The sequence below is a fragment of the Corvus brachyrhynchos genome, unplaced genomic scaffold (genome assembly GCF_000691975.1).
Source record: "Corvus brachyrhynchos isolate BGI_N302 unplaced genomic scaffold, ASM69197v1 scaffold315, whole genome shotgun sequence".
Lineage (NCBI taxonomy): Eukaryota > Metazoa > Chordata > Aves > Passeriformes > Corvidae > Corvus > Corvus brachyrhynchos.
This window is the reverse complement of record NW_008237903.1, coordinates 44,788-46,291: the sequence shown is the minus strand read 5'-3', so window position 1 is coordinate 46,291 and position 1,504 is coordinate 44,788. Positions and strand designations below refer to the sequence as shown.

Below are 1,504 nucleotides of genomic sequence, written 5' to 3'. Positions count from 1 at the left end.
GCTGAACATTCCAACCCTCCCATCTCCCTCTCCCACCCCACTATTCCCACCACCCTCCTCCCCTGCACATCTCACTTCTCTCCACCGAACCCTTCCTGCTGCAGGGAGCTGCTGAGGAGCCGCTTGGTCCATCCCTGGATTCTCCAAGCACTGACTGCCCATCCACTCTGACCACAGCCGGGGCCACATCCCAGCGCCTGCCCAGCGTCCATCCATGGCAGTGAGCTCCGTGTCCCCACCTTCTGCCTCTCCCACCAAAGGAGCCAATCTGTGTAAGACAGATGTCACTGATGTGGCCATACACAGTGTGACACTGCCCATCTGCCTCTGTGGGCTGGCTGGGAATGCAGCTGTCCTCTCCCTCATCAGCATGAAAAGCACTACTCTCTTCTTCCTTAGCCTGCCTGTCACTGACTTCCTCTTCCTCCTCTTCGCGCTCCCCTCTGCCCTGCTCTTCCTGCTGGAGGACGTGTCCTGCTCTCCTATCATGCCCCTGGTGTGCCTGAGCTTCCTTTTCCAGCTGTCCATGGTCTCCTACTACTGGGGGCTCTTCTTTCCAGCAGTGGGTATCCTGTGGGTCTGCAATGTAATCCTCTGCAAGGTCTGCTGCCACTGTGACCTTCCCAAGCGCCTGTTCTGGATCCTGATGTTTGCCCTGTTTTGGGCCTTCTTCTGTCTCATCACTGTCATTCCCACGGTGACACTGCTGTGTCCAGCACACGAACAGGAGCACTGTCGGGCAGCCCTCACCTCCGTGCATGCCCTGTACCTCCTCCTTGCTGCACCCATGGTCATTTTCTGCACAATCATCATCATTAAGGCCAAGTGTGGCTCCCAGCAGCAGCAGCCCAAGAGGTTCAACATCGTTGTCGTCCTCATTGTGCTCTTCACTCTCCTCCTCAACCTCTGGAATGTCCTGCAGCAGCTCGGTTATATCTCTGTGTCCTCCCGGGTTGTTTTCCTGCTCGCCTGCATCAACAGCACCCCATCAAACCCTTCATCTACTTCTTGGCAGGGAGGTGCTGGAGCCCCTGCTCCGTGGGGACCCTCAGGGAATCCCTCCAGAGGGTCTTTGAGGAGCAGAAAGACAACACTGCCCACAGCAATGATACCAACAGGGACACGGGGGTCTGAGGCTGTTGATCCCTTCCCCTGCACTTCTGAAGGACCCTGGGACACTGACTGAGGGTTTCCTTGAATCACCAGATCAATAAATATCCACAGGATCACCCTCCCGCACTGTATTCCTGCAGGAGAAGGGAGCAGGGGCAGTGCCACAGGCGATGTGGGAGGGAAGCTCTGCAGGGAGCACACTGGAGCATGGATTTCCTCCTCCCTCACGGTTCCTAGGACACTGTTCCCCAAACGGATCCTTCCTCACAGGGCTGTCATCCAAAAAATCCCCCTGGAGTGGTTCCTGCATCCCCCTGCAGTGTGATATCAATAAACAGCTCTGTGAAACCTGAGCTGCCTTGGCTCCCTCTGCCAGCGCTCCCCGGCTTTC

The 1,504-nt window shown here is 56.9% G+C and overlaps 1 protein-coding gene across 1 annotated transcript in view; it reads left to right on the top strand.

The window, feature by feature from the left end:
- LOC103614718 (mas-related G-protein coupled receptor member H-like) overlaps positions 1 to 1,504 on the top strand; it is a 24,197-nt gene that overhangs the window by 19,387 nt on the left and 3,306 nt on the right. The window lies entirely within an intron of this gene.